Raw genomic sequence first — 23714 nt, 5'->3', positions numbered from 1 at the left:
AATAATTTAGTTGTTAGGACCACAGCAACCAATAATAGTGGACTGGATTACGGATTTCTTCCAAAGTAACTTTTCATACAAAACAGAATTAACTGAAAATTAATTCAATTCTACTTAAAGATGGCTAAAAGTATTAAAATAATGCATTGGCATCGTGTTCTGATATATTCTAAAAGTTTCAAATGTCTAGCTAGCCGGGAAGTTAGTTAAAAAACGATTGCAAAATTTGTACCGTACAAAGAACCACCGGACAAATAAGAATACGAGCTAAGAAAAACGTTGTAAAATAGCTTAGAACTCGTGGGATTATAGGAGCAAAAACATTATCGATAAATACAAAAGTAAAATCTCCATTGCCAGCTAGCGGCCTGTAGTTATCAACTAATAGCTCTATATATGAATCACTCTTATGGTCTTAGGAATAGGAGTAACATTTGACATGTTCCACGTTTCCGGGTTTTCCAGTTCCTTTGTTCTTCAAGTGAGGTAGATTTTTGCAATTTCGAAAATATTGTCATCCAATTTTACTTGAGTACATAATTCTCAATTCAAATCGAGATATTTTTGACAATATCGTATACATAATCTCTTCAGACAATTTTGTTTTGCCGTTACCAAGGTTACCGATTATTAAGGGAATATAAAATGAAGTAGATACTTAGTCCATTAAAATCATTTTTTTTAAATGTGTAGGTAACTTGAAATGTTTATATCTTACGAATTTGAAAATTGATAAGGGCATAATAAATAATATAGATGTATTTTTCGACAACTTACAAAAATATGTAGGTAGTTAATGGCAAAAACGTTTATATAATATATAATAAAATATACTTATACCCACTAAACATTTTATAAAATAAAATTTAAAAAAATATGACTTTTTATCAGACATATTAAGGGAAATACGGTGAAATCTTGAGAAGGTGTGTTTTTCCCATCGAGAAAAATATTGGACAAATCAGGTGGCAGGCACTTTAAAAATTCTTTGCGAGCACATCGTTGGAGTCTTCTAGTCTTGACAATGGTACGCCAAATGAAATAGCTATCGACTCAAAAATATTATACAAATTTTCGGAATTAAAAATAATTAATTTATTATGAAGTTTCGTGACCAGGAACAATGCGTCTCCTGGAAGCCTGAACGGTCGACCGTTACAAATTCGCTGGTCCAATCATGTATTGGAAACAGCCGTGCCAGTTTAGCACGCTGCCAGATCCGTCTGTCGGGATGGCTTAGCACAGTGCCCGAAGACTTGTCTGGGTCCAGCCGCGTCGCCGGCTCGGTTCGGTGTATTTTTGTACGCGTCGTGAGGGACAGTCCACTCCGTTCGATGAAAATCTATCGTAACCGCTTTTCCACGACACACTCCCGACGGCTATTATTAAAACCAAAGTGCCAATGTTTTTACCATGTGAACTTTATACAGTGTCCATGTTATAAAATTGAAAGTTTTCTTCCCTTTCAGCACAGTAAATGAGCTCTTCCAAGTGTGTGGGATTGATACATTTTGCCTAATCGAACTTGTTGATTTAACCTCGCGAAAAATAACTATTCTTACAAAAACTATAGTGTTTTATCATGTCACTTTTTATTCATTAAAACAAAGTTTGTTCTGAGATATTATTTTGAAGTTTTAATGAGCTACACGCCCAGTTAACAGTGGTTGTAATATTCCTCTGTAATGTTTCAGTGTTAGAAGTATGCACGGTTAATTATAGAAAAAACGCGCACGTTTAAAATGCATACTGGAATATATTATTATCATCGTTTAACACACACGTGCTGCTAATACATTCTGTGATACAATTTCCAATATTAAAATAATGTGAAATAAAGCAATTTATTATATTATACATACGTTATGCCATGAGCAGTTAGTGAAAAATATACAGTGAGTGAAGTGTCATCTGTTGGGAAAACAAAGAGTTTTCTTTTGAAGATTAATAAATTGTCATCAAAAAACGCTTCAAAATGGCTCATCTTAGACGACCAGTTAAAAATGTCTACAAGTCTCCATTTGGAAAAACCAATAACCGAAGGGTAATAAAGCAATTTATTTTTTATTAACATATTTTTGTGTTCATTGAAATGTGTTTATGGTGAGTCAAACGTCATAGACTGACTGACGTTAACGCTAAATGCTCTTTATTATTTTCGTGACTAGTTTTGAAAATATTCCCGCGCTTTGTGCGTGCATTCATGGACATATTATTATAGTGAAAACTTTGTTTTGACTCTTATAAACACATAATTTTAAAACCAAGTTTTAAATTGCAAGTTTTTTCAACTGTTGCATTATTATTTTAAATGCAATTACCTTTACGTATAAAAAGTATAACATAAGTAAGAAGTTATTAAGTTAAACTTTTATTGTGAAATTATCTTCTAGGGTTTCATATAATATATACGAGTATTAATTGTTCGCTATTCGCGCAGTCCCTATTCAGGAGGGTAGGTAGATAAGAGAAAAGGAATTATATTCACAATATGCAATCTCTTGATCCAAAGCCAAATATTGATATATTGACAAAATAACATGTCAAGCTCAGTCACCTGATTTCTAACCTCAAAATACTTCTTAATCTTCAGTTTTCTCTGAGTGACCAGTTAGTTGATCATCCAAAATTATATTTTTAACAAAACGTTTCCATCAATAAAATTGCTATTTCATTTTTTGAAGTTAACTCACGATCGATATAATAAATTTATAAACATTTAATTAACTAACCAGTTCTTTTAATCTAAATATATTATAGTGAAGCTGAGATAAATTAATAATGGATACATTAGTAAATTTTTCATTGCAGATAATTCTATTTGTTCATTTTACACTGTTATCAACATTACAAAAATATTTTCAACACAATTTTAAATTGACTCATCCCAGCAATTTCATAAACTAGTCAATTGCTAAGATACACCATGAAATTCGAATTTGGTATGAATGATGAAATATTATTATTTAGGTGGACTAATCAATAATTCCAAGCCGTCAACACTACATTTATTTACCGCTGAGGTAAAAAGACACCTTGCCAGGGTTTATAGGTATGCAATTAATAATTATTATTCCGAAAATTTAGATTAATAATCACAAATATTAGTTTGTCGTATGAACATTGCAACATCATAAACGATAGATGTCGACATTTTCTAATGGCTAAAAATTCTACCATATCAAATATTGTAATATAAAAAGTTCAAATAATAATTTCTTGTAATAAGCCAATGTCACACATTTAGACAGAATACTAACGATCAAACCACACTTGTTTTTAATATCATACACCTACATAAGAATACGTATTGTGTTATTCTTCATAATAGGGATTATCTGACCACTTCATTACATTTAGTTTTAACTAAAAATATTAATTGAGCGTTCTAGTTTTGTATAAAATTCATACGATTCCTTGCATTCATAATTAAATAATTTAGACTATATACAATATCTCGGTTGCTGTATACAACTCTAGACTGGAGGTCAGACCATGAGTTAGACATCAGAAGTAAGATGGCAAAAACCATCATTGAAAAAAACGAAACATCCCTACTGAAATCGAGATTATAAGTCTAGGCACTCGATGGTAGTGACGTCCCGTGGGGGTAGGCAGATTGAGCGTCGCTTGGAGGCGACAGTTACTCGAAGGGCGGCAAATCGAGGAGAATCATTAGGTATATATAGAAATAGCTACCTAAACTTAGTAATAACGGTAATATCTTTCCATTAAAAAATCAGCTCACTGGTTGGAAACAAAATGTATTAATTAACACACAAGGTTTAACAGGATTGTATTTTTTGTTGGGTTCGCGATGCCTAGTTTACTTCCGTTATCCTTGGACGTCACGTCCTTGATGACTAGCAATGACACGTGTAGATTTTTGAATTACCTGTAGGTAGATACATACTTGCCGAATTTAAAATTTATCCAAATATTTTTTCCGGTCATTCGCGAGTTTTGGAAGTTGCCAGGTGTGTTTTTAAATGTATCTGAATTAATATTTGAAAAATTTAATTGAATTAATGAATGACATTGGATTTAGTAAGTTGTATTTATTTTGTCGGTAATGTATTTTACAACACATTTCTTAAATATTTTAGTCATGAAAGAATGATGAAAAATACTGGATAAAAATGGGGCGGCATTTTGTCTAGGGACGTCACTGCTCGATGGTGAGCGATCAAATAATACTATATTATAACCTTATTAACGTACTTAATCGAAACCTGAATGTTAAGAAACCATCAGAAAACTTGATATATAACTAACTGTAGTGGCGTATGATTAGAATCCCTTGGGTTTAAACATTTAAGATGAGTTAATAAACTTTTATAACTACTATCAACCGCAGAAAGGCTGCAAGCACATGCCATATTTTCCACTATCCTAAGTATAATTTACTCTCGTGCATAATGCAGGGAAATGTAGAAGGCTGCAGAAGTGTAGTTATTAGGAGACTTACTTGGCTACGCAATTTCTATAAGTGAACCAATGTGTTGGTAAGCTGATAAAACAGGCTCAAAACATAGAAATATACATATTATGTAGGTATTTTTTAAAAAAATAAATAATAATTATGTTCTTTATAATGCTACAACAGTACAAGAAACCCAATGACATTTGTGTATTTAGTAATTAATATAAGTGAAACAATCACAAATACCCAGGCTTTGAGAAAAAACACATAAATATATTGTGACCTCACCGAGAATCGAATCCGGAGCTCCCGGATTAAAAGTCAGCGCCTTTCATGACTAGATGACGGCACCAAGAGAATAAGTTTTCTATTAATCATATTAGATACTACCGTAAACACAACTTTCGTTGATTGTTTACATTATCATTTATATATATTTATAAAATTTCGTTGATTGGAACTAGATAATAAAATATATCGAATGTTCATATCTAACTGGCATTAGAGTGATTGCACGAATGACAAAGAAAAACCCATGACTCCATACTAAATACCTACTTCAGAAAGTAATCAGAACGGTATATGCCACGTATCATATTTTTTTAGATTGATTTCATAATAAATTGTAATGAAATTTACCACTATCTGGTTAGGACGCTAAGCTGTTCTCAAAACCTAACGAGACACCTGGCTCTACTAACAACAATGATGAGGTGTCAGTAGATTCTTGTGAAAATTAGTAAACAAGTCAATTCGCTCATGAATAATAATTTCAAATTTAGAACGAACAATATGCTGTGGAATGTATCTTAGTAGTTATTCGTGTAGCTAATAAAAAGTTGCGTATATTTTTCTTTGGTTTTTTGTTCTGGTAACACTAATCGAGTTTGAAAATAATGTGATTCATTTCTGAAAGCTACTGATCTCTTATTGTCGAGAATTCCGCGAGGTTTTCTAGTAGGCGAATATTCACCACATACAAAAATAATATGTATATAGGTGCATGGTACATCCACCCAGTAATACAAACTAGATTATAACCGATGCTAGAGAATGACATTGAATTATTATTAAAATAATGAAAGTAATATTTTAAATATTTTTCATTACTGCATGAATATATTTACCTACACAAGAAGAATGTTGGATTCTTTTATTGAAAATATATATTTTGAAAACAATCATAAACACAAAATTTTCACCTAACTGGATCCCAGTAAATCTTTTTTTATGTTGAGTCTTGATTAAAAGAATAAAAAAAATGTTGCAAGTGCTAGGATGTCAGAAGTAAGTCTTATAAATCATAATATTAGTAATGGTACGAGGGTGGGTCAATAAGTCCTTAGAAAAGCCGACAGGTGGCGCGACTAGTACTGCAAGCGGTTTGTTTTCATGCAGCGGCACTACCGATTCAGTATGCTGCGAAGTTTCAATCAGATTGGTCGGGTTGTTGTGTGTTTCTCGTACATTTAAAATAAAAATTTGCTTGTGGAAAATGGAAAAATGGAAAATGGAGAAAATTGAGTTTAGATCTGTTATTAAAAATTTTAATATAAAAGGGTTAACAGCAAAGGAAATAAAAAATGAGTTGGATTTAGTTCACGGCATATCTGCTCCTTCACTTGCAACTATTTATAACTGGTTAAATGAATTTAAACGTGGTCGTACATCAACAAAGGATGAACCACGCTCAGGACGTCCTGTAGAGGTGACTACACCAGAAATGATCAATAAAATCCACGATATGGTGTTAAGTGACCGAAGATTAAAGTTGAGTGAGATAATTGAGGTTACAGGGATCTCAAAAGGTAGCGTCATTTCTATTTTACATGACAAATCGGGCATGAAAAATATTTCTGCAAGATGGGTGCCGCGTTTGCTCACAGTCGACAATAAACGCAATAGGGTGGTGGCCTCTAAAGCCCTGTTGTCGCTCATGCAACGCAATCCGGATGAATTTTTTCGTCGCTTTGTGACTGTGGATGAAACATGGATACACCACTATACTCCCGAGACGAAAGAACAGTCAAAGCAGTGGATTGCGAAGGCAAACCATGTCCAAAGAAGGCGAAAACCGTAAAATCAGCTGGTAAGGTTATGGCTACTGTATTTTGGGATGCACGTGAAATTATTTTCGTTGACTATTTGGAAAAAGGAAAAACAATAACAGGGGATTATTATGCATCTTTATTGGACCAGCTAAAAAACAAAATTGAAGAAAAACGGCCTCATTTAAACAGGAAAAAAATCCTCTTTCATCAGGACAATGCCCGTGTTCACACATGTTTACGATCAATGGCTAAAATTGAAGAATTGAAGTTCGAATTGGTCGACCACCCACCGTATTCGCCAGATTTAGCCCCCAGTGACTTTTTCCTTTTCCCAAACTTAAAAAAATGGCTAAGTGGACAACGTTTTTTTTCAAATGAAGAAGTCATCGATCGGACAAATGCTTATTTTGAGGACCTTCCGAAAACTTATTTTTCTGACGGTTTAAAAAAAATTGAGAAACGTCTAACCAAGTGTATTGAGCTCCAAGGAAATTATGTTGAGAAATAAAAAAAAAATACAAAAATAAAACCTGTTTTAATGCTTTTTTCTAAGGAATTATTGACCCACCCTCGTAATTAGCAACCATTTTCAACAATAACACAGTTAATAAAGTTAAAACTATGAAATTGTATTTTAAAATGTCAATTTTTTAATGTGTTTTGTTTCTTTTCATTGACATTTCTCCAGCTCATTATTGAGTGGTATAGTTAAATATAATAAGTATACGGATATATTTTACGGATAACTCAGAAATACACATTACAGTAGTTATTTTGTCGATAAAATTTTGATGTCAAATTATATTTTTTTATTATCGAAATTCCATTAAATCAAATTGGTTTCATTATAAACAATATAATATTATTACCTACATTGTTTTAAAATAGTGATTGTATCGGCGCCAATATAAATTATATAATTATACTTAATACAATTATCATATTATATTCCTGTCATTTTGTATAAAATGTGGATTTTTCAAAAAGACGCGCCAATTTAGCAATAAAGACACGTATGACCCGACAAACCTGACACGGCGTATGGTTCGTTGCACAGAAGAGATTAATTATGATAGGTAGTATATAAATGTGAAAGCCAGTCGCCATCCATAGACCAAGACTTTAACAGCTGTATTGGTATATTATGACTTAATGGGGGGGCAAACGTTTAAACGCAATAAATACAATTTACGATAATTATCATAATTGCTTAAGAAATTTTACGATAATTATCATGCTTATCGTAAAATTTAACGAGTTGTCGCGCGACTTGTTTTCGGTGTGGACCAGGCATTATGTTTACAATTATTTTCAACGGCATGCAGATATAGACACTTAACAAGGAAATATCACGAAGATTTTTTGAGATGCCGCGATATAGACTTTTCTTCAAAACTCCTTGTACTGATCTGGTGACTAATATTGACATCTTCAAACGGATAATAAAAGATCAGAGAGTTTACGTAGCATCAAAACCAGAAAATGATAGTACCTAGCTATGAGAGTACCAGTATGTCACATTATGAGAGGACAGAAATATTGATTTCCTCAGCATATTCAAGGAAATATGACCAGTGACTTAATATCTCCCTGATTTGCGCTGAGTGCAGTTATACTGAACTATTAAACGTCATTTATATCGAAATACATATATATCAAATATTATAATGAAACGTGCCTAACGGGGCGTTTTACGTGGGCGAAGTCGCGCGAACCATTGAGCGGCACGCGCAACTCAAACGTATAACCGTGTGTGAAAATGTTAGTAAATAGACTTTTTTTGTTTGTACGTTTATACGGTTACACGTTTGAGCTGCGCGCGCCGCTCATCGCTTCGGCGACGTCGCTCACGTAAGACGAGCCGTAAGACCAATTATTATAACTTATGAGATCGGAGCTCGAGCACACGGAAACCATATTATGCATGTTGCGAAGCCTGTAAATGAAAAGATACACAAACCCTCTCAAAGATCACATAAAAATGTATAGATCCGGGGAAATCGCAAAGTTATGGTAGAGTTAGGAACTTAGACCGTTCAGAATATTATTAGGCTTGTTATAGAATTTTTGGCACTTAGACCCTATAGATTTTCAACCCTTCATTTGATTTAAGTTTTGGTGAGGTTATGGTCAGATAGGATAGAAAACGAAGAAAATATTGTAATGAATACGTGGAAAGATTGGGCAAAACTAGGATCTCATCATGATGTATGGCAAACTTGGTGGCAAGGCTGACTATATTCAAGCCGTAGCATTGAATTGCGAATTAAGATGGTAGTGCTAGTTATTGATTATCTTCGAATGCAATGCAGTAACCTGTTCGCAACAAATAATGATGTTAAGTTGCATATTATATATCGTACAACTTATAACCATTTATGTCGATATGCAATAATCATAATTTTCTTCAAACAGATTATCATATTGCATGGGCAATTGCTACCACTACCATCGATGCTAATAATTTCGTGTCACTGCATGAATATTGAAGGCCTCTGGGCTTTTACCCGGTGGATCTCTGAAAAGATGAAAAACAGCTGGGACCTTCGTAAACATCTGAATAAAACAGACTTTACGGTTTACAACAATAATGTAAAAATTAAAAAATATATACTACAGTTAGTAAATATTAACAGTGAATAAATAATATCTTAAATAATTTATTTAAAAAAAAAATAAACATCATCCGATGCTTTTTACGGGACGCATAGTTTTCGCAGTCAGCGGGAAAATCAAACATTTACGTTTGTAAAGATTGCATCGGAACGAGGTTCAGGTGCACGCGCCCTCTCGCCTGGGGGTGGCGAAGGGGTTATTAGAGAGCGCATTCGCTTCGGGGAAGCCCGGTCACGTTCGGGAAAAACCGGCGAATGTTCGCACTCGTTCGGCGCCGCTCGGCCGGACCGATCGATAGAAAAGCACCGCACTACGTCGAGTACACCCTGCGTGAAAAAAGTTTTAACAATTTCCCATATTTTTTTTCAATGTATTGTGTATTAGACTTAATGAAAATAATAAAATAGATTTTCGATTAGTGAGTATCATCAACGTTATTTATGCGTGATATAAACGAACATACATACAACTATTATTGATATACCTACTCTCTGCGGTGGTAATTCTATTTTTCCAAATAATGTATTATAGAGTGACTTAAAAGATTCATCACAAAAAACCATTCGTATATTCCCTCATTTTAAGTGTGTAAAATATAAGCAAAAGAAATTAGTATCAATAACATATATTTTTTGTTTTATATTATACTTAATTCTTTTTAGTCTAAATTTCACCCATCTGTTAGGATTCGATCCCAGGTCAATACATATATCGGAACGTCACGACTAAACTAGATTACCGCAGGTTATGACATTAGTTACTACATCATCACTTGGAGAGGTATTCCACCGCTGGAACAAGGTCTCTCCAACCTGATTCTATGTTTCTCGGTCACTTGCATTGCGTTGTTCTACAGTTTCTCAGATTTTTTTTTCATTGCAGGCATTGCCACGTACGACTATTACGAGTTTATCTTTCAGAAGTCATCGGTCACATATTATGAATTTAATTATTTTAGCACAATATATTAAATAGCACATCACTGTCTATATTTGTCGATTATTTCGTTTATTACCCTTATGCTTTATGTCAAACATACATTTCTTCTCATGACACTGTGGTAATCTGAGTTTCTGAATCGATCTTTTACTGATAGTTTATGTTTCACATATATATGTGATTACAGGAAGTAGACAATGGTTGCACATTGCAATTTAGATACAATCGGAGGTCAAAAGTAGTCCAGTCTAGTTTTAAAATCATCAAACATAGTCCATCTATAAACACTTGTTGTCCCAAAATTAGCAGCGTGCCATTAATGCAGATATATTATATACGGTCAGAAAAGCATATGAATATGACTTTTGTCTTTGTCATGTTTATTTTTGTCTTCTTCGCTACTCACCTCAACAAGTTCCTGCATTTTTACGTTGCAAGTTTTCTAAATCAACGGAAAAACGCAGATGACTCAAATAATCTAGCAATATAGATTAGTTTAGATGCATTTCATTCAAATGTCCCAGAATTATTGTCTGTAATACATGAATATTCGGTATTCTTCAGCTTCACTGGGTAAGTGGCGCGTGAAAAGTCGACCACCCGTACAATAATGTATCTTTTAACGCAATAATGGTTGTTCATAAAATGTACGGCTGGTGGCCGAATTTTACTTTATTTCCGAAATCATTCGGATACCACGACGAATAATTACTCAGAATTTTATTAATAAATAATGATCATCTCCACAAAATAGTTAAATCTAGTGAAAATTTCAGAATATACTAACTCATGAATATAATGATACTTTTACCACAAAACTTTATTATAGTAAGGCATTGTGAGATAGTTATTTAATTTGCTGATAGACATCTTGATTAACTGTTATAATTATAATTAGAGTAGGTTATACGACCCCCAAAGGCATTAAATAATATACCTACACTTATAGATCAGTTTTATATATTTCTTTTATTTACAACGTTTTCTTAGCTCGTATTATTATTTGTCCGGTACAAATCTTGCAATCGATTTTTAACGAACTTCCCGACCAGCTAGACATTTGAAACTTTTAGAATATATCAGAACACGATGCCAATGCATTTTTTAAATACTTTTAGCCATCTTTAAGTAGAATTGAATTCATTTTCAGTTAATTCTGTTTTGTATGAAAAGTTATTTCGACACCATTATTGGTTGCTAGGGCTCTGGGGTCCTAGCAACTAAATTATTAATATATACGTGCGTTACTATGGAAATCAATATGACATGTCAAGTACAATTTTTTTTTATCGTTTAAGCTAGTCAAGTCAAGTTTATATGGTTCAATAGAAAATTTAAAAACGTTGTATATAAAAAGTTATATTCATCTTGTAATTATTTTTCTTTGTAGCAATGGTAGTTGTTGAATCTAGTTTTTGGGGTTTTAGATTAATTAATATAATACTACTACAAGATGTCAAATTCATGTATCAAAAGATATTCTACAATCATAAAACCATTTTATTTAATCAGTATGAATATTAAGGATAGGTGGTATGGCAGTAAATACATTTAATAAAATGTATTCTGTACTTTTTTTCTATTTGTTTGGCAATATCATAGAAGGATTATTGTATTAGGATAAATTTATATATTATGTAGTTATAAACTATAATTAAATACCTTTGACGGCGTGTTATAATATTGTTTTAGCATGCTTGCTAATCATTTATGTACTAGATTTTCGATATATGGCTGTAACGGTCAATAACCCAAGAAAGGTTTGTAGCTGACATCAAACGTAAAACAAACTAGACATTTCCGAAACTTACAGCTATGAGCAATATTGTTTATTTTTTTTTTCTTTTGGCGGCTCAACAGCTTAATTTTAGCCTCATCCAATGTCTTCTTCCATCTGTAACAATCTTCTTCGATACCTCTCCAATCTTCAAGGTTGAGAAGAAATCTTGTGACACTATTCATTCTCTTCTCCCAATGGATCCGTGGCCTTCCAAGAGGCATTAATAATTTTTTTATTTAGATACGTTTGAAACGACTACGTATACCTACATGACGGATAGAACCAAATCATTGGGATCCTACCTTTTGAAAATATAGATTAGGTTCTCAAAATCATAATCCAGTAAAAAGTCATAGATAAATTGAAAGAATATTTCCACTACACAACCTCGAAAGTGGTTCACTGTAAAATATGTTGGTGATCTTATACGACTGACCCAGTGTAGGGAGACTTTATTCGTCAATCTATGATAGAAAACGGCACCATGCAGAAAGGTATTTTTTGGTCAGATTTATATTGTAATAGTTACGTAGCTATTAAGTATAAATCAATTTTATGTTATGAAGACATACGCATTATTAGACGTTATATTGCCAATGAAGTTATCCAGTCATGCCGCAGTTCATCTGCAATTATGAAGTATGCCACGATAAAGATTTTTCTTATACTTTTTTCTCATAATAATATTATAATCTAGCGAGAAAAAAGCTGGTTATTTCGGTGCGTCGAGTTATTTAGCCGGCGCCTGTGCGGCGACCCGGAGGCCGCTACCCCCCGCTCGGCTAAGCCTCCGCGGGGTTGGAGGGCGGTCATTCATGCCCGCCCCCGCCTACACCGCCGCCCCGGTCCGGACTGCAGTATCGCGACACCCTGCGAAGCGACTCCGCCAATTCGGCCTATTTAGTGCGCCACACAACAATAGGGTCAGTCAGTCTCGGAATATATCGCAGGCCCGTTGTATAACGGCCGCCATTGCTGAGTTTCAACCCCCCGAAATGACGTCGTGACGCGAGGCTGTGTACGCTGGACGCAGCCATTAAGAACAGTTTTACGCGAGTGTCTCTCGCTGTGAAAAGAACGAGCGAATCTCAAGCGTTCGGTCGATCGTTTTTCTGCATTATTTATGTGCATGTATGGCCGCGCGTGGTTTTGTCAAGCGTTTAAATTTTCAGTTTTAAATGATGTAACCGTGTAAGATTTTAGATTTACACTTTATTATTTTGACATTTGTCAATGTCGTGGCGTGATAATACGTCAGCGTCGGGGTGTAGACTTGTGATAAGCTCATTGGGAAGTGCGAGCGGCTGTGGAAATCAGTATCTATGTATGTTTCACGTTGGTGTCACGGTTGCCAGATAGTGTTGTCGTCGCTGAGTAAGGGTAAACACCTCAAGAGCGAAAAGATACGTTTAAAAAAGCACGACTAGCAGCCGCTCCCTGTCTGACGATCGCCACAACACTCGCGCAATGCCAACTAACAAATTTTGTCAATAGGGACCATAATAATATGATCTTATTTTGAAATAAAATAACATGACAATCGCCAATAAAATTTACCAACAGTATAGCAAACATAAAAAACTAAATAATATGAAACAATGAGTTAACGTGCTTCATGTTAGAGTGAAACGAATCATAACATAAAATAACACAATGACAATTATTAGTATCGTAAACCATCTGACAAGTGACCATTTTCTTTGACAAAAACGTAGTTAAACGAATTATTATAAGTTTTTTTTATGTAGCTTATTATATATTCATAAAAAATAAAATCAAAACAAGATACAAATTTTCATCTGTCAACAAAGACTCCATTTTGTTTTTGTATAAATTTACGTAAAAACTTCATCACATCAACAAATGTAGTGTATTAAAAATTTGAACGTTCTTTTTTTAAATACATTATATATCTTCGCAATGAATGACATACGTGAAAAATAGTGCGGGTATTTAGGTGAGGAATACAAACATATTTCGTGGAGGAAGTGTGTGTGATGGTCAGTTAGGACGTTGTTCCACCATCAAGGTATTCGCCTCGTTCTGGCGTCGAATGCATAATTCGGTCGGGGTGAGTTCGTCGGGCGTGCCAGCGCCGCAGGGAAAGCCAGGGGCGGCGAATCGTGGGCACCGAGCCGAAGGGGGGCCGCGGCGCCGCGGAACGCCACGTCGAAGTGTCGTCGCAGCCGAGCACTACGTCGGACCAGAGCAGCCGGCCGCTGATGGTGCGGTCTGGCTCACAAAGGCCGGGACCATGTCGCAATATGATAGGATACAACTCTTACAACCAAGGATATAACAAACTATTTACTCAGGTTAGGATGCGTTATCATTCACATTTATCTGCATTTCAGTATAGGTATCAAAAAATACATCCTCATTCTTTATTAGAGAAAGTTCGAAAATACGCAGAAATCACTCACGTCGTTACATGCAACACAAATACGCGAGATTCGATGTTTTTTCTGGAACCTTCTGTTGACTATTTACTAGGTGACGTCCCCAAATTAATCAACTGCTTTGAAATTTATGATTCAATATGGTAAAACAATACTTGGTCACGGGTCAGCAAATTTTTTCAGTCACTAGCCATAGAGACATATTTTTTTTTGGGAAGTCAATAATTTTTAAATCTAAATACCCAGTATAAATTTGTCATACTATCTATATAATTTGAAAGTATAATTAGTATACATTCTCACTTACCATATGGTATTGATAAAAAACATGCTTATTATAAAAAAAATACAAATTTTAATAAAAGTATATTATCATCTTGCTGCGAAAAAGTCATCAACTTTACTATCATAATACGACTTATATAATAGACATAAATATAATATTATTGTATCAACTAAAAATTCTATTCCTCGTGCAATGTAAGAAAGATGATTTTAAGCTATTTTTATTAATTTTAAAATATTTTTATAAATATCAAACCACTTTTTCAAATATCACTTTTTTAAGATTGTGTACATTAATATAAAAATATGGCAATGCTGATTCATCCATTTTCCTAGTAGTAGCCCATGGGTGGTTTATTCAATCAATATAATATAATATACTGAACTTTTCTCCCAATAAGTTCAATGTATCATAAGTTGTATGGCATATTGCACCATCTTGTTAGAACCACATATCGTTCAGATCAAAATCATCCAATTCATGCCAGAAAAAATCACTACCTAACCATGTTTCTGTAGCGTTCTCCATTGACAATAACTGTATTACCATTTTCGTTTTCAAAAAATAGGATCAAATTCCACCTCTAGAATCTAGATCATAAACCACACCAAACTCCAAATGCGACAATTGTGCTTATTTACGAAGACATTTAACCAAAAATGAGCTTCATCGTTGAAGATGACTTCTTCATGAAATAGTGGGTCTGTTTTAAGTTGCTCTAAAACCCAATCGACAAAAATTTGAATCATCAAATTCAATGGTCATTCGGTTTAAGTTCTTGTGCTAACTGTATTTTATACGCCTTCAAATGTAAATCTTTATAAAAAAAATATTCTATGTAGTGCCATACGAAAATCTAAGTTCACGAGAACGACGTGTAATTATTCATCCACATTTTGACTCACAACATCGATATTTTCAGCTGTATTCAGTACAGATATTAAATTACGAATAGTAAGCTCTGGTCGATTATTTCGACCATAAACGTCACGCAATGCCTGAAACGTAGCTCGAAGAGATTTATTATTATTGTCAGCGCTCGAAATGGAAAAGTTTACGAACCGGAACGCTCGACAAATTTTCTGAAGATATTTACATAGTCATCAAATCGCATGTGTATTTTATAAAAATAAGTGTCAGATTTTCTATTCTATGGCCTATCTAGCTCAGACGGTCAACATATTTTTTCCACGAGACGGAGCGATAATTTTACAAATTTCACGAGGCGGAACGGCGCTCCGTTGCGTTCCGTCCAATTTCGAGCCCTGTTATTGTAATACATTTTAACAATTTGTAAACGCTGTACAACTGTGTATCTTTCCATGATAATTTGCCAAACAATACTGAACACAAACGTCAATTTTGATGAGAATCAGAATAAAAAATGGCTGCTATGACGTTTTAAAAATCTATAGTACTAATTTGATAATCCCTTTATATTAATTTAAATGTAAATCACTTATATCATTATCATCAGCCTATATTAATCCACTAGTAGACAGAAGTTAGTCCAACCTTGTTTCATTCGTCTCGCTCAGTTACGTTTCTAGTTAAATATAATATAGTTTATTCAACTGCTCTATTTACACCTTTCAAACGTTTCTATCTCTTAATACTATTTGATGACTATATTTTTTAATGATTTTCTCTTGATAATGATTTCACAGGAAAATAATTATTTTATTTAAAATAGAAAATTTTATTGATATCTTCTGGTCACTCAGTACCCTTCCAAAATATGTAACTTCATCACCGAATTATTTTTGGTGACCCAATTTTGGGACGTGAAGATGACACTCGAATCAATCGCACTGATTAAATAATTTATTCTACCAAAAAATACCCTACGTTCTTTAGGCTATGTTATATTATTATGTACGTTAACGGCCCACATGCTCAGCGTAGGTCAAAATTGAGTTTTTATTGTATTTTCAAACCATGATCCTGGACATTCCTTAAACGTTGTAGATAATCTATTTATATAATTTTGAAGCCTTATTATCCTTTATATTTATTTTAAACATTTGATGACTGCATAAAGTATTTTTGTTACATAAAATAGTATTCTTTTAAACCTCTCGCTCTAATGTTTTAGAATATAGTCATATTTCAGTACATAAATGTGCAGTGGTGTTAAGATTTTTTACATTTATTAATTTTCAAACGTATTTATAAAACCATCAGTATAATTTATGTCGACATTATTATAGTGAAATATTTACTATAAAAAATTATATTGATAATCATTTACATCATTTTCGTAGGATGTTTATCACACTTGAATGGTCAAAGACAGAGCTTATAATAAGCATCTTTAGAATTATCATCATATTTCAGTACATGAATGTGCAGTGGTGTTAAGATTTGTTACGTTTATTAATTTTTAATCGCATTTATAAAACCATTAGTATAATTTATGACGAGATAATTTTAGTAAAATATTTACGATAAAAAATTATATTGATAATCTCTTTGATCCCAAATTTGACAAGAATTAGGCATTTTATTATTCAAAAAATCGGCAAGATTAGAAAAATTAAATGGTATTACTAATTGTTTTCATTAATAGTGTTATTTTTTGCACAAGCAGAGCGATTTTATGTAAAATACTAATTGACTTTTAAAAAACCCATACGCTACGTCACTGTGTTTAAAATAATATAAGTTTTTCAACACCCTGATATGCCAACCCTGATTGACCGGAAATAAATCATTCGTGAGCTAATTGGTCGCGCGTCATGAGCTAAGAATGGTTTGCGACCATATGTTACTGATTCCTATTATTCTTAAGGTGACGCATCAGTGAAGCGCCAAATAATTTTCAACTGTACGCGCGACAAAATTTTGTACTCGCTTCGCATTCATTGAGAGAACGAAAGAGTCAAACGTACGTCACTTTGCTGCGTGATGGCGACGGGCCAATTAATTCTAAAATCGTGTAAAGATGACTAAAAACGTTACCCATTTACTTTAAAAAGAAAACATAAAATCCATAATCCATAAAATGGACGTATGTTGGATTTATATGAGAAATAATATTTCGTTTGACAGGCGTCTTTTGCACCCGCGACCCGCAATCCGCACATCGCCTAGCAACGATCTTTTTAGACCGTGCCTCAACTAATGCATGGCCTTAAGCGTTGGACTATCACGCCGTGGGTCTCAGGTTCGAATCCTGGGTCTGGCAAGTACAAATATTGTTTTTCAATTTGTATGCGAGTCAGGGTATGGACCTAATAGGTTGAGCAAGTGGCTGACATCCATTTCTCCTAAAAAACAAAATCTGTTAATACAAATCTCTACCCTGTAGAGGCCCATATGATCCTATTAGGATCGGACATGGTCGAAAAAAAAATATAAAATAAAGTATGTTTGATACTATTTTTACCGCGTTTTTCTTAGCTCGTATTCTTGTTTGCCCGGTGGTTGTTTATCCAGTACATATCATGCAATCGATTTTTAACTAACTTCCCGACTAGCTAGACATTTGAAATTTTTAGAATATATCAGAACACGATGCCAATGCATTCTTTTAATACTTTTAGCCATCTTTAAGTAGAATTGAATTCATTTTCAGTTAATTCTGTCTTGTATAACAAGTTATTTCAGAAAAAATCCGTAATCTAATCCACTATTCTTGGTTGCTAAGGGGGTGGTCGTAGCAACTAAATTATTAACATATACGTGCGTTACTATGGAAATCAAAATGACATTTCAGATTTCAGTTTATTCGGTTCAGCGATTTATATATTTGTTTGTTGCAAAATAGCAAAAAAAAAAGATTTATTGACAATTGCCTTATTTGTACTAAATTATTAATACATAGAATTGTCAAGTTTATATGATTCAACAGAAAATTTATAAACGTGGTATATAAAAAGTTCTTTTTATCTTGTAATTATTAAATTGTGATTTTATCGAACTACAGTTGAGTAAATAACCGAAGTTTGTTTCTAATTAGGTACATAAGTAATTCAAACACAAAATAGATTGAATGATATAATAAATAGTTTATTTATATTTTATAATATTTAAATAAAAATAGCTTAGGTAATTACATAATACCGTAATAGTTAACACCGTTCAAAAGATATTTGGAAGTTATTCCTGGAACATATTCGTCCAAAAAGGAGACGGTGGCGGGTAGTGTACAATGTAAATATAGTAAATATAGCATTAGGTACGTTGATTTATACTTTCCATAGATAATTATATGTACCTGTTTTATTCAATAATAATACTGGCTAATTATTAATGAAATACTTGCCATATACAAATATGTACCAACGACTTCCAGTAGGTAATTGAAACAAGTAACATGTATAAAAACTGTATTCATAACCGCTTTACACATTTTAAATTATAACTGAAGAATCTAATGTTCTAAAATTAATATTTTATAGTAATAATATTTCTGATATTTTTACACAGAATGAACTGACAATAAATCTATCGTGTAAACTCAAATTCACTATAAATATACTTACCACACAAATATACACAAAATGTATAAGAAGTAGATTTAAGGAGGCGGGTGTTGAAAGAGGCCACGAGACCCCACGGCTGTATAAATAATAGAATTATAATGTACGAAATTATTATTATTTTAAGGGCCTAAAGATCCGAAGCGTCATTAGGCTCTCTATTTCACGCGAAGAAAATGCACTGGGTGTAATTTGCATGTTGATTTTCCTTCATCATAAAGCATTCGAAACGAATAATATTAAAGGAAAACTGTAGTAAGTAGTTTAATCTATTATAAATTACTTTTTAAAAGATAGTTTTCCGCACATTTAATCTTTTTTCTTTGACCTTATATCATATTATGATAAGTTGCAGGAGGTCATTTTTACATCACGCATCACATGTCTAAAATGCTTCAGATTTTATTGATTTATACTTCTATCTAATAAGTAGCTCTATGATGTAGTACTTTGTATCTACCACTACTTTGTCCAATATATTAATTTTTAATAAACTTCTTTATATTGAGGAAATACAATATTAATGGCATATGAAAAAAAAATAGTCCTTAGTCCAGTGCGTAAGGTGCTGGCTTTTCGTCCGGTAGGTCTGGATTCGATTCTCTGCGAGGTCAAAATATGTTTATGTGATATTCTCAAAGCTTGAGTGTTTATGATTGTTTCTCTTCTATTACTAATTAAAAAAAAAACTATTGTTTCACTACACTACTGCCAGTGGGTCTCATGTCCCGTTGTAGAGTTAAAAAGGATAGGATACTCAGAGTAATGATATATAGGATATGAATATGTACAATATATATTAATAGTAATCCAAATGGTCTTCTAAAGCCTTCCAATAAATGTTTTCTATGGTATGGAAATAATTCCCTATTATTAAAAAAAGCCACGGCAATATAATTATAATATTCACGTATAATTTAAATTATAACTATTTTATCAGTGCATAATGCGAATGACTAAAACGGTATTTTCACTTGTTTTGTTTATCTATCATCGACTTCAAAATAATATTTTTACAATAATTAGAGCTGTGCAGAAGATCTATGCGTAATTCTGACTTCATCTTTTGGAAAATGTTAAATTATATGGGTACCTACATATATCATCATCATCAGCCGGAGTCGATCCACTGGACGAAGGCCTTGTGATCACTTTCCACTATTTTTGGTCCCCAGTTCTTTACTGCCACAAATAGCTGGTTTTAGGGTATCCCTGCGGTTGTTTAGTGCCCCTTAGGTACCACTGTATGACGGCATTTTCCCGGCAGTTGTATATATATATATATATATATTTTCCACTGGCGGGGGGGGGGGGGGGGTAGTGGTAAACTGTTAAGATTTGACATAAATAGTTCACACTAAAATTTGTCAGTCATACTTATTTGTTTTCATTGAACTAAATATACAATTTACACCTGGTGCTGGTTAGTTTTCAAAATTCAATTAAATCCTGCTCAACCAAACCATACTAGCTTAGGTATGCTATATAGGCGATCCAACAAAAATGGTGCACACTTTTCAGTCATACTTATTTCTTTTCATAAAATTAATTAATATTACAGATGGTTTTGGTTATTTTTTTAAATTCATTAAGCCCTGCTTAAACCAAACTATAATCGATAAAAATATTGTTCTCTCCAGGGGCGGCTCTACCTTAAGGGTTCGTAGGGACAATCCCCACATCGTCATGTCAAAAACGTTCGTTCAACACGTTCGATATTTTATCACTGTCGTAATGTATATAGGTACAATTACATCATTAAATTAACTATTTAATTTATTTTATCATACTGGGGAGCGAATCAAATGACCCCATGGTATTAATTAAGTTAATATCTGTACCTCAGAGGCAGACGGATGCAAATCCAAATACCCAATTGTTCAGGAGAGCCAAAAAACAATTTTTATTTTAAACGAATACTCATAACTTCTAAGAAAATATACATAGAATGATCATTATTTTTTATATTTTAATTCAATTAAAGTACTTCAGGAATATGTAAGAAAGGAATAAATATAATACAATTTTATATCTAAAAAAAATAAAATAAAAAACGTAGTGTGGATTTGCATCCTTCTGCCTCTAAAGATATTTTGTTAATGTGGATTTGTATCTTATTTACCTAGCCAAAATAAAATAATTTATAAGTTAAAAAAATTTATAGGTATAAATACAACAAAGCAAAACACATTTTTTTTTAAATTTTTTATTATGTCATCATCATCATCACCAGCCTGATTCTATTCACTGCTGGATGAATCTCAAAGCTGATTCCACTTCTCTCGTTCCTGTGCGTTACGTTGCCCAAGTTTTTCCGCAGAACTTTATCATTTCATCGATCCAGCGGCCTTTAGGTCTACCTTGCGGATGTTTTTTTACCTCTTGGATACCACTGGATGACTAAATTTGTCCAACGATTGTCCTTTCTTCGAGCCATGTTCCAGCCCATTTCCATTTGAGGTTTTCAGCAAACTCTATCACATCATAAATCCTTGTCTGTTCCCTTATCCACTCATTCCTTTTTTTGTCCTTTTGCGTTATGCCCAGCATGCACCTTTCCATACCACGTTGTGCTACTCTAAGTTTCTGGATCTCTCTTTTACTTAGGGTCCATGTTTCACACGCATGTGGTTACGGGAAGTACACACTGGTTGAACACTTTGCACTTTAGGCACAGTGGGAGGTTATTTTTGAAGAAATTATTCAAGCGGCCAAAAGCACTCCACCCTAGCTTTACTCTGCGAACAATTTCATCAAATATACATCCATCTATAGACACTTATTGTGCCAGATAGATGTAGTTTTTCACCTGTTCGAGCTGAATGCCATTGATGAGGATCTCTTTTTGGCCCGCAAAGCAGATGAACATGACTTTATTCTTTGATACATTTATTTTCAAGCCTACTTTGTTGCTTACTCCAGCGAGTTACTGCATTCTGCTATGGAGGCCTTCTGAGTCTTGCAAACTACTATTTATTGTTATCGGCAAAGCGTAGATGACTCACGTATTCTCCATTTATGGGGACCCGTGTCATTCCAGTCAAGTTGTCTAAATAAGTCTTCAAATGTAGCTGTAAATAGTTTAGGTGAGATTGTATCACCTTGTCGGACTTCTTTGCTGATAGGAAATGCGCGATGGTTTATGGAGATGTTGTTGCGCTACTGTATATATTATTGAAAATATTTATATAGCGCCCGAGGATTCCTTGATTTCTGAGTGCATCGAGTATTGAAAATTTCTTTATGGAATCGAACGCTTTCTCATAGCCTAAAACCCATGGATAGCGGCAGCTAGTATTCCTGTTACCGCTCTGATTTCTCTGACGACTTGGATAATATGGTCCATAGTGCTGTATCCTCCTCTAAAGCTCGTTCTCCTGGCTGGTTCTCGTCTAGTACATATTGCAGACGGTTTGAGAGAATTTTATCTTAGTGGATTATTGGATTTGCATCCTTCTGCTTCTAAGGTAGGTATGGAATTTGCATATTTATGCTATGCATATATTGGACTAGGACTTTCATCTCTCTGCCACTAATAGATAAAGCCTTTAGCATGACGATTCTTAAAAAAACTCATTTTCCCCAAAAACGGAGTTGCATCCGTCTGCCTCTGAGGTACAGATATTTTTAAGCACGATTTTTAGATGTGATTAGGTGACGACTCAGATAATCATTTTATTTATTTTGAAAAATTACTCATTTCCTCATTATATTATATCATATTATTATAAGTATTTTGGTATGTAATGTATAATGTGAGAAAGTAGGTAGGTATGTATAGTTAATAATAAATGGCTAAACCCCACCACCGACATAGAAAGTCGTCGAGCCGCCACTGGTTCTCTCTATAAAATATTAAAAATTATGCACGGTTTAATGGCATATTTTTTAATATTTTATTGATAGACGAATATGTTTTTACTATTATCTACTATGGATTGGATTAGGCAGGGTTTAATTGAATTTTAAAAACGAACAAACACTATCTACACATTGTATAGATCCACCAGTACAAGTTGTCTGCGCCACATGCTAACATTTGACATATCTTTCAATACTTTTCATACTGTCATGAGCTTAGTTCTAAAGCGATGAATGAATTCGTTTCGTGAATAATTGTTATATTTTTCTTTTTGTTTAGTTCACTTCTATTCATGTTCATAAAATGACTGAGTACCCACATAATTAACATTTTCTTTCATTCGGCATGAAATTTGTTTTCAATACAAAAGCTCAAGAAAAGTCCAACAACTTTCACGAACACATCCCAACGTAAAAGTTGCGCATTGTGAAACACAAAAGAAAAGTTCATAATGCTCGAAACAACTTCCATTTTGTAGGAACTACTTGAAACGCATCTGCAGGCGATCTCTTTACTACTTGGCGTTACTCGGCGCAGAATGGAAACTTATTGTAGTTTCCTATTGTTATTTTGTAACAAAAAATATAATAACGAGAATTTTTCATATTTCATATAACCCAGTTTAGGTACTAGCAAACAGTTTGAAAACATATCTTTCAAGTATACTGATTACCATTTGTTTCTCAGTAGTGAGGCTGCTGCAACTAAAAATACTTCTTCTTCTTTGGCGCGGTTACATGGAAGCTGTACGTATGCAGCTGTTCGTAGGACACTTCTTCGTGAGCCGTTGTCCTTAAAACATGTGTTCGAATCGCATTTAATGTGACGCTAGTTTCTAGATACTATACAGATTTTATGAAATGTTTTTATTGGT

At 33.5% G+C, this 23714-nt stretch overlaps 1 protein-coding gene across 5 annotated transcripts in view; it reads left to right on the top strand.

The window, feature by feature from the left end:
* Nucleotides 1-1241: 1241 nt before the first annotated feature.
* Nucleotides 1242-23714, top strand: part of Ca-beta (Calcium channel protein beta subunit) — a 77155-nt gene continuing 54682 nt past the window's right edge. For 4 of the 5 annotated variants that reach the window (XR_015071632.1, XM_085955758.1, XM_085955759.1 and 1 more), the window contains exon 1: nt 14018-14124. The gene's annotated coding sequence lies outside the window, so the exon portion shown is untranslated. Of the gene's footprint in view, nt 2045-14017; nt 14125-23714 lie in introns of those variants that run through there. The other variant, XR_015071631.1, reaches the window with a different exon arrangement.

Source organism: Rhyacophila brunnea, unplaced genomic scaffold (assembly GCF_057557595.1).
Source record: "Rhyacophila brunnea isolate RB1 unplaced genomic scaffold, BYU_Rbru_1.0 scaffold_5, whole genome shotgun sequence".
In the NCBI taxonomy this organism is placed as follows: Eukaryota; Metazoa; Arthropoda; class Insecta; order Trichoptera; family Rhyacophilidae; genus Rhyacophila; species Rhyacophila brunnea.
The sequence above is the reverse complement of the archived record's forward strand: the minus strand, read 5'-3'. Positions and strand labels throughout refer to the sequence as shown.